Genomic DNA, 15279 nt, shown 5'->3' with positions numbered 1-15279 from the left:
CTATGGATCTCAGCAGGCCAGTCGGCATCGAGTCGTGGGGGTGATGCGGCAAGGCAGGAGAGCTTGGCTTCCTTGTGCAGTAATGCCGTCCGTCAGGGGCCCGGTGGACAGCAGCTAACAGCAGCAAGCCAATGGTACAGTCCTCTTTTTCTCTCCAGTTCATCATGGAGGAGTGTTTTAACTCTGAGGGATGGAGACGACTGGGTGGATTGGAGGGAATGTGAGAACACACATTGCATGCAGTAAGGCCTCATGTAACATATGAATGTGATTGGGCTGATGCAAATGCTAGCTGTTTTGCCATGTGCTGGGGAAGAACTGGGAGAGAGACCAGGCTTTCTTCCTGGCTCATCCACACACTGGCTATGTGGCCTTGGGAAAACCCTACCGCTTCTCTGGGGCTCAGCATCCACATCTTCAAAGAAACACAGCAAGAACTCCGCACCATTCCAGTGTCTCAACGCTGGAGTTAAGTAAGGTTGTGGGTTGGTAAAACAGTACTGCAAATGGCTCGCAAATAAGGCTCAGGGAGAGAGCTTCATTTTAAAAGTAATAAATTGGTACCCCTAAAATAGATCATGGAAATGTTCCATTATCTTTTAATTCCATTTTTCCCACGAACTTTTCATCATCTTGCAATTCTATTTTTCCATGTAATTTTGAAGCACCTTCCAATCTACCACTATGTGAATTCAAACAACCCTACTCACTCACTCAGTGATATCGAGTAGGTTCCGACTCAGAGAGACTCTATGGGACAGGGTAGCCCTGCTCCGTGGGCTTCTACGACTGTAACTCTAGGACTGAAAAAACCTAGTATTTTCCTTTCTTTTTTATTAATCGTTTTATTAGGGGCTCATACAACTCTTATCACAATCCATACATAAATCAATTGTGTAAAGCACACTTGTGCATTCATTGCCCTCATCATGCTCAAAACATTTGCTCTCCACTTAAGCCCCTGGCATCAGGTCCTCATTTTCCCCTCCCTCCCTGTTCCCCCTCCCTCATGAATCCTTGATAATTTATAAATTATTATTTTGTCATATCTTGCCCTTTCTGACGTCTCCCCTCACCCACTTTTCTGTTGTCCATCCCCCAGGGAGGAGGTCACATGTAGATCCTTGTAATCGGTTCCCCCTTTCCAGCCCACCCTCCCTCTACCCTCCCAGTATCACCACTCACACTACTCTTCCTGAAGGGATCATCCGCCCTGGATTCCCTGTGTTTCCAGTTCCTATCTGTACCAGTGGTATATCCTCTGGTCTAACCAGACTTGCAAGGTAGAATTGGGATCATGATGGGGGGAGGAAGCATTTAGGAACTAGGGGAAAGTTGTATTTTTCATCATTGCTACATCGCACCCTGACTGGCTTATCTCCTCCCTGAGACCCTTCTGTAAGGGGATGTCCAATGGCCTACAAATGGGATTTGGGTCTCCATTCTGCACCCCTCCCCCACCTCATTCACTATGTTACGATTTTTTGTTCTGATGATGCCTGATACCTGATCCCTTCGACACCTTGTGATCGTACAGGCTGGTGTGCTTCTTCCACGTAGGCTTTGTTGCTTCTGAGCTAGATGGACGCTTGTTTACCTTCAAGCCTTTAAGATGCCAGACACTATATCTTTTTTTTTATTACATTTTTTTAACGATTTATTAGGGGCTCATACAACTCTTATCACAGTCCATACATATACATACATCAATTGTATAAAGCACATCTGTACATTCTTTGCCCTAATCATTTTTCTCCTCTTTTCTTTTTTTACATTTTATTAGGGACTCATACAACTCTTATCACAATCCATACATATACATACATCAATTGTATAAAGCACATCCATACATTCCCTGCCCCAATCATTCTCAAAGCATTTGCTCTCCACTTAAGCCCTTTGCATCAGGTCCTCTTTTTTTTTTCCCCTCCCTCCCCCACTATATCTTTTGATAGCCGGGCACCATCAGCTTTCTTCGCCACATGTCTTTTTCTTATAATCCTGGTAACTCAAGTGGATTTATTAACGTTTGTGAATTCTTAGACACTAGGTGGCACTATTTCCCCTTGGAAAAGCATTTTCAAAGGAAAATTTCTATGTAGAAAAGTTTTTCTATTAAAAGAGATTAAAAAGAGAGAAAAGATAAAATAATTTTTAAATTATCAAGGATTCATGAGGGAGGAGAGAGCGGGGATGGAGGGGAAAAATGAGAACCTGATGCCAGGGGCTTAGGTGGAGAGCAAATGTTTTGAGAATGATGAGGGCAATGAATGTACAGATGTGCTTTACACAATTGATGTATGTATGGATTGTGATAAGAGTTGTATGACCCCTGGGTGGAGAGAATGTGGGGTAGAAAGCGGGAACTGATTACAGTAATCTACATATAGCCTCCTCCCTGGGGGAGGGACAGCAGAGAAGAGGGCAGGGGGAGACGTCAGACAGTGTAATATATGACAAAATAATAATAATATATGAATGATGAAGGGTTCACGGGGTAGGGGGGAATGGGGAGGGAGGGGGGAAATGAGCAGCAGATATTAAAGGCTCAAGTAGAAGGCAAATGTTTTGAGAATGATGATGGCAACAAATGTACATATGTTCTTGAGACAATGGATGCATGGATGGATTGTGATAAGACTTATACAAGCCCCCAATAAAATGATTAAAAATGAGTTGTATGACCCCTAATAAAATGATTAAAAAAGGCTCTTTGCTAAAAATAACAAGAGGGGAATTTTTTCTCTAATTTTGTGACCAGTGAACCCGCACACTTGATAAATATTAACAGCAAAACAAAAAACCTTTGGAGCCTGATCTCCTATAAGACAGGCACCCGTCAGAAAAGGAAAACTCACCTCTTTTTTACTAATAAAAATGATAGAAACATGATAAATCTGACTCCTGCCATGGGCAGAAAACTTGCAAGACCCAGGAAAATCCAGAGAGACCCAGACGGGGTCTCCAGGCAGACCCAGAGAGGTCTGTCTTGCATTTGGAACACACCAACGGTACTACCATGACCTGAACATGAGAGACTACATCACCTAACTTTCTCAAGCGTTTTCTTTCTCAACAACTTTTGGCTTCTTCTTGGCAGATGTGATAGATTGTTCAAATTGTCAAATATAAAAATGACGATCTGAAATATAAACCCACACATCACAAATACAGTAATGTGTTTGTTCCTAAGAGAAAGCAGGCGCTTTCGACTCCCATCAAGAGTCACAGTCTGAGAAACCCACAAGAGCAGTTCTACCCTGCCCTATAGGATCTGTACAAGTCTGCTTCAACTCAATGGCCCTGAGTTTTGTTTGGTACCTTAAGGAGCCCTGGCAGTGTGACTGTTTACTCATTGGGTTGCTAAACCGAAGCAGTGCCGGGCCACCAGCTTTTCCAGCGACAAAGAGCGTTTCTGGTCCCAGAAAGATTTGTAGTCTCTGAAATGCACAAGGGCAGTTCCACTCTGTGCTATGTTGCTAGAAGTTGGAATCGATTCTATAGCAGTACATTTGTGTTGGTGGTGGTGTTTTAATTCACAATAAAAAGATTTTTTAAGTTTTTGTGTTTGTTTTTTTTTTAGTTTGACTTCTAGAACAGTTAGGGTCCATGAGTGGTCCATACAGTTAAGCCCACTACTACTAGCTAAAGAGTTACAGTCTAGGAAACCTCCAGGGACAGGTCTACCTTGTCCCTATAGGGTTGCTATGAGTTGGCATCATCTCAATGTCAGGGAGTATGCTCGGAAATGTTGGCAGTTTCCATCTTCGTCTATTGACCTGCTTCCTAAATGTTACAGCCTTCAAGCCCATTCGACTCTGCACTCAGGGGGAACCACAAGTCGTAATTCACTGAAGGAAACTAAGAAGAACCACAGACCATAGTCACGTATATGCTTTGTCATGATCATTACCAAAGAGATTTACTGAAAGTACATGTCTGTGATGAGCATTGAACAGGGGATTTCCCCTTTCTGTCCCTACACCATCCCCGTCATTGTCCAAGGATAAGTTCCTCTTTCTAGCCCCAGCATGTTGCTGGTACCCATTGGGCTATCAGTAAATATACGTAGATTTGGACAATTATGTTCTCAACAGGAATTAAGACAGAAGACCATTAAGAAGTAATGCAAGTAATGTGCTTTGAAGCTCTTGTAAAAATGGGATGGTGAAGGTGTCTGAACTTCTCTGATGTCACCAGGTCAAAGGAGAATCATTATCAACATCAACCCCCCACATGCCTCCTCTGGCCACCGTTCGCACTCTTCCTGATGCTAGCCATCCCTCCCATGACACTCTACTTCTCTCCTGAGTTCAATAATGCACTGCAAAGGCCCCATAAAACTCACAGACAATACTCATGATTGTAGGGACTATTAAAGAAGTAACAGGCTGCAATTCAGAATCAGAAACAAGTTTAAGATACAGTTCTTCCATGCAGACGGCCTCTTCTCAGCCATGTCTGTAGGCAAGTCTCTATAGCCTTCAGCCTCTCAGCCCTTTGGCTTCTGCCCTGCTTGGGCAAGTGTAACGAAGTTCTTTCAGCTCTGCCATGCCCAGAGACACCTGCTCATCAGTAAGCCTTAGCTCTCCAGCTGAGCGCTCCTGCTCCAGGGACCAGGAAGCCTATTGCACCTTCTCTTGCCAGTCTCCTGGGTCTGCAGACACTGTTTCTCTGCCACTGCTTCTCACTACCGCCTTTGCAGCTCTCCCTCTCTCTTGCGTTGAGAAGGTTCTCAGCACAGGAATCCTGGGTCTAAAGGACACAGTCCACACCCATCTCTTCTTCTTGGTGGCTGTGAGGGGTGGGAAACAGATCCGGGAAGAGAGCGTCTGTGGACACATTCTCTATATCATACGTTAAGGAGTCTGGCCAATGCCTTCCAGCCACATTCTCCCAAGTAAAAGTTATTCCCCACTCTGCCAACCTTTCTTTCCTTTTAACTCTTGTAAGATAAAGTATAACTCGAGTAAGGATGCACCGTCAGTAAGGCAGTGAGGAGCGGTGACTTGAATAAAGGTCGCAAGGGTGGTAACTGAGGTTCAGGGTGGTGACTTGAGCTATACTCTTTTGTAATGTACAAACCACCCTAATCCTATCTCTTTAATATAACAGATACCTAAACGGGACCATAACCCCAAACCAGCATAGAGGCTAAGATTTACAACACATCACAAAATGGAGAAGAGTAACATCAGATCGCAGATGATCTTGGAATCATGCCCTAGTCTAGTTGACACATAACCCCAACTGTCAACATACAATGTATTTGCATGTCCCCACACAGTCATTGTGTAGGAGTCACAAGATTATAACTAGAAGGCCCATCTTAAGTAATTCATAGCATACCACTCCAAAATAAAAATATTGACTGAAAATATGAATGGACGATAAGAGCAAGATTCTATTTTTCTGTGCGTGTTTGTGGATAGAAGTTGGGTACCTAGAAAGTTGGGTGCCAGATTTGGCACAGTCTTTGAAACCAGAGAAAAGCTGGCTCTGACTCCCAAGCTGCATCTGACTTTGCTATTTTCCAGTGTGTGGTCATGTGCCCTTAGAGTCTCATTTTTCAGTATCTGAAGGTGTTTTGATTCTGTCCATAAGGTTTTCCATGGCTATATCCTCAAAAGTGGACAGCCTCGTCCTCCTCTGAAATATTCAAAGATTTTATTGAAAGATTATATGGACAAAATATTGAGTAGTTCAGGAATCATCAAAAGAAAATGGAAAGTATATACAGGGTCACTCTACCAAAAGGAACTTATAGACATATGAGCAAGAAGCAATGGTACTAAAGGAAGACGTCCAAGCCGCACGAAAACATTAGCCAAAAACAAGGCTCCAGGAATGGATGGAATGCCACTTGAAATGCTTCAACAAGCTGATGAAATACTGGAGGAACTCACTCTTCTATGCCAGGAAATCTGGAAGTCAGCCACTTGACCAACTGACAGGAAGACATCAATATTACTAACCATTCCAAAGGATGGTCACATGATAGATAGAACAATATCATAGATAAAATTATATGCAAATAAAATTTTGCTGAAGATCATCCAACAATCATCACAGCAGCACATTGATAGGGAACTGCCAAAGTTTCTGGCAGGATTCAGAAGAATATGTGGGACAAAGGATATCACTGCTAATGCACATGAGTCTGGCTCAAAGAAAGGATTGCCAGGAAGATGTTTACTTGTGTTTTATTGACTATGCCAAGGCATTCGACTGTGTGGATCATAACGAACAATGGGAATTCCCAACCACTTCATTATGTTCATGTGGAATCCGTATATGGGTCAAAAGGCAGTTGTGAGAACAGAACAAGGAAATATTGTATTGCATGGAATTAGGAAAGATGTACATCATGATTCCAACCTTATTTCAACCTGTATGTTGAAAAAATAATTAGAGAAGCTGGATTATATGAAGAAGAATGCAACAACAGATTGGATTAGGGTTTATTAACAATCTACCATATATGCAGATGACACAACCTTGCTTGCTGTAACTGAGAAGGATTTGAAGTACTTGCTGACAAAGATCAGGGATTGCAACCTTCAGTATGGATTACAACTCAATGTTAAGAAAACCAAAATTCTCACAACTGGACCAATAGGTATCATCATGATCAATGGAGGAAAGATTAAAGTTATGGAGGAATTTGTCTTGCTTGGATTCACAATCAATGCTCATGGAAACACTATTCAAGAGAGCAAATGACACATTGCATTGAGTAAATCTGCTGCATGGGACCTCTTTAAAGTACTAAAAGCAAGGATATAATTTTAGGACTTCGGCGTGTTTGACCCAAACCATGGTATTTTCAATTGACTCAAATGCATGTGAAAGTTGGACATTGAATAAGGAAATCAAAGAAGAATCAATGCATTTGCTGGAGTATATTGAAAGGACCACCATGGTCTACAAAAAGAACAAGCAAATCAGTCTTGAAAGAAGTACAGTCAGAATGCTCCTTAGAGGCATGGGTGACAAAACTTCATCTCACATGATTTGGGCATTTGTCAGGAGAGACGATGCTTGGTAAAGTAGAGGGGCAGTGAAAAAGAGGAAGACCTTGGAAGAGATGGATTGACTTGCAACAATGAATTCAAACAAAAGAAGAATGATGGGGGATACAGGATCAAACATTATTTGGTTCTCTTGTACATGGTGTTATGAGTTGGAAACAACTCAAAGGCTCCAAACAATGAGTCTCACTTTCTGCATCTGCAAAATAGGAAGAATTATAGCCACATCACAGAGTTCTAATGAAACTCAACTTATCAACATGTCTTATTAGTGGGAAAAAGAAATTCTGAGTTAAACAAGTACCCCAGAAGCTATTCAGAGGAGATGAGAGGAGGAGAACCTGGTCTGGAGATGGCTGCCACTGACTATGGTGAGGAAGCCATTGAGCAGAATGAGTCACTGAGGTGACCAGATCAAGAACTCAATGGTCATTATAATTAAGGGGAAATGGATCCTAATCATCCACCTTGTCACAACCACTTCCCTAAGCCCACTTATTAAAGGTCTGTGTCCTCCTAAGCATCTCTACCCCTCTACCCCTGCCCCCAAGATTCTTAGGAGATAATTCTAGTTCCACAGAACCCTAGGACCAGAGATATGGACTGGAGTTGAAATACTCCATTGCACAACAAAACTTGATCAGCTGACCAACTACTCTCCTTGCCTTACCAGCAATACATCCTCCCCAGCCCCAACCCCAAGCCCAGCTACAAACTCAGCACACTGTGCGGTTGTCTGATAAACTAGAGGGCAGGAAATGCAACTGGCTGACGATATTTGGGTCTTGGTCTCAGTTCCTTTTGTGACTCAAAGAGAAACAGAGACTCAGATGGGCAGAGCCAGAAATCACAGATGTTCCCTTTTCTTTATCAGCTAGGTTTGGTGAGTGACATTTTGTGTAAGCCCTCTCTCACCATTCCTCCCTAAACAAAATGCAGGGATAACCATAGGACCCCTTTCCCAGAGTCGAACCCTGCCCCCGAAAAGATTAAGTCTACCTCTGCAGCAGTGTGTTTATAGTGGAACGCACTCCGGACTTGTTTTCATGTGTTCTAGACTTAAGTTTTGATTATAGTGCTTAATTGCATGACCTTGGCAAGAACTTCAGCCTATTATCAATGCCTACTCTAATATTGTCTAAAAGATTTTAAACTATTAAAACCTGAAATCTTACAGATTATTCGCCAGGTGGTCCCTCCATATTATATACTAAATTTAAGATGCTGCTTGCTAATGCATGGTCAATGATTATACATTTGGAGGTATACTGCTTAGAGATTATCTGCCTGAGGGTTATCCATCTAGAGCAATCAGACACTATTGTCTGTCAGACCCTAGGTGGGTCCCACTCCCTGCTGATAAGGATAGTGGATTATTCCTTGAAGACAAGGCCAAGCCAACTCAAGTAGGATCAGGGTTAGGCTACCATCTTGACTTTAGAGTCCACCCATCTGGTCACATGTATATCGCTAGTGCCTCCCCTTCCTACTGAGCATACACCCCTAACTGGTCCCCCTCCTATTGCATGTATGCCTATGATACAACCCTTTCCTGTTATGATATAATTAGGGGGACTTGCATGTCCCTGAAGTGTATATAAGTCATGATTGGAAATACATTCAGGCTTCTGAGATCATGGCCATCCAGCAGGTGAGCAATTGTATGCCTTATCTTGTCTGATGTCTCTTTAATTTCACCCCTCAACTACACAACCACCCCTTGGACTAGTTGGATTGTGGGGGCTGGTACCCCACACCAGGTCACAGAAGTCCACATGTTATTTTCCAAATTATTCAAAATGCCATTTCTTTCCCTCTCCTTACCACGAAACATATCCCTCTCCTTCCCCCAAGTGTTTTCTATTCCTCGTCTCTCCTCTTCCAAAAAGAACTTCTTTTCCCGTTCCATCTGACTCATCTCCTAGTCAGCATCAGTCACTAACCCCCAGGCACAAGACACAAAAACAGAGAGTGGGCTTTTTAAAAACATTCAAGCTGGCAGGAGGGACTGTAAGGTCTCTCTCTCCCCCGGCTGGATTTAAACCTCTGTCCTTGGCTCCGCACGAGAAAAAATTCACGCCGAAGCCTGGCTCTTGATCCAAGCGAATTTAATGAGAGTTAAAAGAAGCTTCACGTTTTACGCGGCACCCATAGGATTCCTTTCTACCATGCAGCCTGGCAGAGACTGCTCAGGGTCACGCAAAGATCTCTCTCCCAAGTTTTCCTCTGAAACAAGACCCCCTCTCCCTCTGGGTTCCTGCCTTTTCAAGGATTCCCAGGGGAGGCGTGGTGAAAGACCCCAGGTCGATCCCATTGGCTGAATTGCAATCACCTGGCCCAGGTGGGCTGATCCAGGTTTAACGCCCATCCGTGCGGGGAAAACCCAGGCCTGTGTCCTATGCTGGCTCTCCTGGGCATGCGTCAATGGACACCCCAGTCCCTATGCTAGCTACCTAACAGGACCTAACACACAAAGAAGGAAAACTAGATACATATTTTCAGCAAAAACACTTTCATATGGCCCGAAAGCAATGGATTTTTTTTAGTTAGTAAAAAGGAAGGGAAAAACACCCCCCAATTTTATTTTCATGTATTCATTCTTGATCGGGATTGGGAAGCTAGCACTGAAAGAAAGAGTGAAGCCAAGGGCTTAGCTTTAATTTTCCACTGTATGGACAGCTACGTGGTCAACCGACCCATGCGCTACATTGACAGGATGAATAAGGTGCTTTGCGGTGGGAAGCTTAAGGAATCCTTCCTTTCCCATGGAGTAAACAGCAGAATTCTCCCAGAACATGGCACTTGAGTTGGGACAAGGAGGTAAGGAATTAAGGGGCTTGGAGGGTGTTGGGAAGATAGAGAACTGCAAGGGCATTGTCACAGAGAGATGACTTCAAAGACATCTGAGATTGTTTCATGTGCTAATTTGCTGATAGGTTTACATAGAAAGGACTTGTTTTGTGGCTGCCCTGGGCTATTTATTTAAGTGAGTTGACCTCGTCCAACCTTTAAAGCCTTTACACAGGTTTGTAGCTCCTGTGGAGAGAATGGGCTCACACTAGCCCCTCGTAGACTTTATGTCTCCACAGCCTCTTTGACAAAGGGGCCGCAGGGCACTAAATGGAGAAGTCTTACTTACTGCTATAGTCCAGGGTAACATCTCGGGAAGGTTGCCTTCAGTTCAAAACACTAGAGCAGATGGCTAAAGGCAGCATCCACTAGATGTCAGCATGCATTTGCCAAGGGTCCTACAGATCTGCTTGGTGGTGCTGGTTTGACACAGACTGTTCAAACACGGAATCTCTCCTTCTCCCAGGTTTGGGTTAGATGTCTTCATGGACAAGAGTCTTTGTTTGTTTTTTAATTATTAGTAATCATTTTATTAACTGCTCTTACAGAACTTATAACAATCCATAATTCAATTGTACCAAGGACACTTGTACATATGCTGCCGTCATCATTTCCAAAACATTTTCTTTCTACTTGAGCCTTTGTTATCATCTCCTCTTTTCCCCCTCCCTCCCTTCCCCTCTCACCCTCATGAGTCCTTGATCAATTATATATTATAATTGGTATTTCATATCTTACACCATCCATTGTCTTCCTTTACCCACATTTCTATTATTCATCCACCAGGGGTGTTCTATGTCCAACCTTGCGATTGGTTCCCCCTTTCTCCCCCTCCAGCCCCTGCCCCCTGTCCTGTATTCCAGACATCCAGAACTCTTCTCTGTACCAATGTATATACTCAGTTCTAACAGGATTTGTAAGGTCATGAGAGTGGGGATGGGAGGAAGCATTCAAGAACTAGGGGAACATTGTGTGTTGTCTCGAAGATCTATCAAAACCAAGGACTGAACTCATTGCCATGGAGTCAATGCTGGCTCGTAGCGACCACGTGTGGGTTTAAGGAAACGGAAAGCTCAATCTTGAGCAGGGATGTCGTCCCTGGGGGTTGGTGGGCCATGATGAGGTTCTCTCTCTCCCCCTCCCCCCCCCCCACTTAGCTCACATCTGTGTGTTCTGGACAGACCCGCCACTCTCCCCGGGACTTATCTTCAGTGCTGTCCTTCTGAAGGCAAGGGGGATCAACAGAGCTCGACTTGGGCCAATGCACAGAGAGGACCAAATGGCCAGCCCCTCACCGCCCTCACGAGACAACCATTCCCTCACTGTCCCATAGTGCTATGGGGGACAGCATGGGAGACAACACTGGAGACACTGTGCAGAAAGTGGGCCTGGTCTTCCCCCCCGCAAAGTGGGGTGAAACACAAAGGGAGTACAACAGGGAAGCAAAGGAAGCACAGTAACCAAATCCCCGAGGAATCCTGAAAATAGACTTCTGACTTGGAGACAGGGCTTGGCACCTCATCAGACTTGATTGGAAAACATACATAACGGTGAGCAGACAGACCTGGACCTATCTATTGTTTTTTATGGTTTTTGTTGTTGTTTTTTTTCTTTTGCTCTATGTCTATCTATATAAGATAGGCAGGACAAACAATCCTGAGGAGAAAACAATGGGACTGGCAGTCCCTGAGGGACATGGGGGAGGATGGGGCAGGGAGGAGAGTAGGGACTCAGCAAACTCAGGGATGAGGAAATAACAAAAGATCTAAAAATGATGGTGAGGAGGCCTGGTGGGGTTTGATCAAGTGCAATATATTCAAGAGGAAGTACTGAAAGCCAAGTGGAGAGTAAGCATGATAGTGGGACAGGAGGAAGATGAAAGGAATTAGTTGAAATAAGTAGGAAGCAAGGCTACTCATAGAGGTATTGTTAGGGAGATAGATTAAGGAACAAGGGAGTTGTCCCTCCCATGCCTGCAAAGGAGGTTGAAAAGAAATCAGGCAACCATTAGACAACTATGAAGATGCAAAACTGAGCATGTTCATACTCAAGTTCCTGAGCCAGATAGGAGGTACACCTGGGCAGGTGGGCTCAACCCAGCCAATGGGGTCAACCAGTACCTTCAACCATGCCTTCCCCTAGCCAGAGGGTGGGCTAGAATAAAGGCAGGGACTCTTTCTTACACTCTTTTACCTTGCTCCTGGTCAGTAGCATGTGGGAGGGTGAGTGCACTCATGTGCCTCCTCTCCGGACCTGCTTGGACCCACAGCCTCTCTTGCCCCTATGCTCTGGCCCCCTCCCTCTTTAGCCTCCACACCCCCTGGGATCACACACACACACACACCAGTTCTGCACATGTGGGTGCTCTTTTTCATGTGGTTGTTTGGGGCCAGTTGTGAACCCCTTTGAAACTATAAAACCTGAAATTTGTCCTGTCCTTCATAAAAACTGACTCAGATTGCAAAATGGGATTTGACATGAATTCTTTCAGCATGCAAAGCCAAGAACCAAGGTATTACCCACTCAAAGAAACCTAACAGTATAGCTATAGGCATGTATATATGTAAATATATTAATGTATAATGAAAGGGATAGAGGCTAATGTACATATATTTCCATGTTTAGTATTAAGATAGAAGATGGACTTTGGGTCTCTACTCAAAGCCTTCCTAAACACAAGAACACTTTGTTCTAATAATCTGGTACTCTGTGATGCTCACCTTCCTGACACAATCACTGAAGACAAATGGGTGCATAAGCAAATGCGATGAAGAAAGGAGATGGTGCCCGACTCTCAAAAGATATAGCATCTGGAGTCTTAAAGGCTTGAAGATAAAACAAGCAGCAATCCAGCAGGGAAGCAATTAAATCCACATGGAAGAAGCATACAAGCCTGTGTGATCATGAAGTGCCGACAGGATCAGGTATCAAAAGATTCTAAACAATTATTTTGATGTGAAGAAGAGGGTTTGGAGTGGAGATGCAAAGCACATCTGTAGACAATTGGACATCCCCCCACAGAAGGGTTACAAGGAAGGGATCATTCAACCAGGGTGCAGTACAGTATTGACAAAACATACATCATTCCTCTAGTTCCTGAATGCTTCCTCACTCCACTACCATGACCCAGTTCTACCTTATAAATCTGGTTAGACCAGAGTACACACATTGGTGCAGATAAGAGATTTCCACACATGGAATTCAGGACAGCTCAAACACCCAGGAACAGTAGTGAGAGTAGCAATATCATGAGGGTAGGGGTGGTGCAGATGGAGGGAGAAAGGGGGAACCTATCACAAGGTTGTATATAAAACCCACCCCCAGGGGGACAAATAACAGAAATGGGGATGAAAGCAGACAACAGATAGTGTAGGACACAAAATAAAAACAATAATACATAATTAACCAAGAATTCGTGAATGTGGGAAGGTGGGAGAGGGAGGGGAAAAAAAAGAGTTGCTGATACCAAGGGCTCAAATAGAAAGAAAGGTTGGATATGTTGATGGCATCGTATGTACAAGTGTGCCTAATATAATTGAATGATGGATTGTCATAAGATTTTTTAAAGCCCCCCAATAAAATGATTAATAATAATAATAATAATAATAATAATAAAAGCTCAATCTTTCTCCCATAGTACTGCTGGTGCTTTTGAACTGACAAACATAAGGATCACAGCCCCATGTGTAACCACTACACCACCAATGGAGAAAAAAAAGGAACCCAAAATAAGATTTGTTCTGTAACATGGAGACTATAATGAGTACAAAACAATCTCTTTGCCTCATAGCTATGCTCATTGCATGACTACTCGCAGTCGCAAACAGACAGAACCAACCTAAGTGTCTGACACCCAGTGAGTGGGTAAGCCAACTATGGTCCATATGCACAATGAAATATAACATTACAGAGTAATGATGTACACATGAGACATCTCCTAATATGGGTAAGTCTGAAAGGCATTATGCTGAATGAAAAAGACAGCATTGATAGGTGGAAACATAGTTGTGTACTTATGTAAATATATTCATTCATAAAAATAGAGGTACTGGTCTATGTATTTATATTTATATGGCAGTATATTGAGGAAGTGGCTAGATTTTGGTTGGGCCTCTATTCAAGCCCTCCCCCAACACAAGAACACTATTTTATTAACCTGGCATCCTGTGATGGTCATCCTCCCGACTCAATTGTTGAAGACAAAATGTGTGCACCAGCGATTGTGGTGAAGAAAGCTGATGGTGCCCAACTATTAAAAGATATAGTAGCATCTGAGGTCTTAAAGGCTTGAAGTTAAACAAGCAGCCATTTAGCAGAGAAGCAACAACCCACATGGAAGAAGCACACCAGCTTGTGTGATCATGAGGTGTCAATGGGATTAGGTGACAGGCATCAGAAGAGCCAACACAAATAATCATATTGTTGAGAATGAGGGAAGTTGGAGTGGTGACACAAAACCCATCTGTAGCCAATTGGACATCCTCTCACAGAGGGTCACAAGGAAGGGATGATTCAGCTAGGGTGCAATATAGCACAGATAAAACATACAACATTCCTCTAGTTCTTTAACGCTTCCTCCCTCTTATCATGATCTCAGTTCTACCTTACAAATCCTGCAAGGCCAAAGCATGTACAGTGGTACAGACAAGAGTTCTCAACACACGGAATCCAGGACAGGTAAACCCCTCAGGAACAGAAATAGGAATTGCAATATCAAGAATGTAGGAGGAGAAGGGGGGGGGACTGATTGCAATGATATATGTATGATCTAAACCAGCGGCCAATATATAATGCTGTGTCTCCAATAGCCAAAATTCATGGGTCCAGGAACCAAGGGGTGGAAGCTGGAGTGGCACCACTATTATTCCTAGTGATCCCCTTGCAGCATTTTTGCTTCCTGTCCCAGCAACCCTGTGTTCCTCAGGCCTGGAGGTCCTGGTCCCGAAGAAAGGAACTCTCCCACCTGGAAACACAGCACGGATTCCACTGAACTGGCAGCTGAGAATGCCCCCTGGCCACTTTGGACTTCTCATGCCTTTGGATCAACAGGTCAGGAAGAGTGTCACCGTACTAAGTGGTGTGATTGATCCTGATTACCAAGGAGAAATTGGACTGGTACTACATAGTGGAGGTAAAGAAGAATATGTCTGGAATCCAGGAGATCCCATAGGCTGACTCTTAGTGCTACCATGCCCTGTTATTAAAGTAAATGGTAAGTTGCAGCAACCCAATCCTAACAGGACCTATAATGACCCAGACCCCTCAGGAATGAAGGTCTGGGTCACCCCGCCAGGCCAAAAACCACAGCCAGCTGAGGTGCTTGCTGAAGGCAAAGGTAATACAGAATGGGTAGCAGTAGAAAGTAGTTCTACCTATCAATTATGACCACGTGATCAAT

The sequence above is a fragment of the Tenrec ecaudatus genome, chromosome 1 (assembly GCF_050624435.1).
Source record: "Tenrec ecaudatus isolate mTenEca1 chromosome 1, mTenEca1.hap1, whole genome shotgun sequence".
NCBI lineage: Eukaryota > Metazoa > Chordata > Mammalia > Afrosoricida > Tenrecidae > Tenrec > Tenrec ecaudatus.
The sequence above is the reverse complement of the archived record's forward strand: the minus strand, read 5'-3'. Positions refer to the sequence as shown.